Below are 619 nucleotides of genomic sequence, written 5' to 3' on the forward strand. Positions count from 1 at the left end.
GATACAATTTTAGTGTAATACCCAAAATGGTTAATTTAATCCATATAAAATAATGATGTGATTTTTTTTTTCTTTTCAGCCTTTCACTCTAACTAGGATTGGTACTCTTACATTGTCTGGTGTTTAATTTTGGGACTCAAGTTGAGCTGTATTTACGGCACTGCCACTCTGAGTCTGAAGTGGTGGACGTGAAACTGTGAAAGCCTGTCCCTTCATTAAGAAGACTTGACATTTATTTATCATCACTACTTCTCAGCTTGTACGTACTCTCTACTATCTACTATATATTGTCGCTATGCTAATTGTAAATGTAAATACCCTCCATAACTAGGCCCTGCTCACATTTGCATTTTTTAGTATGCTATTCACCTATATATTGCCACCCCAAATCAATCAATAAATAAATAATTCCACCCACCTAGCTACCACGCTACGATGTTGTTATCATGTATAATTTGACTAAAGTAAAAATTTAGTTACAATTAATTTAACGTGAAATTGATAATTAAGAGTGGTTAGATAAAAATTTAATTAAATTATTTAAATTATTTAACGATACGTAAAGTTAATTGTATCTGAATTTTTATTTCTGACTAAATATCTAACTCCCTTTTCTACT

The sequence above is a fragment of the Arachis ipaensis genome, chromosome B08, assembly GCF_000816755.2.
Source record: "Arachis ipaensis cultivar K30076 chromosome B08, Araip1.1, whole genome shotgun sequence".
Taxonomy (NCBI): Eukaryota; Viridiplantae; Streptophyta; class Magnoliopsida; order Fabales; family Fabaceae; genus Arachis; species Arachis ipaensis.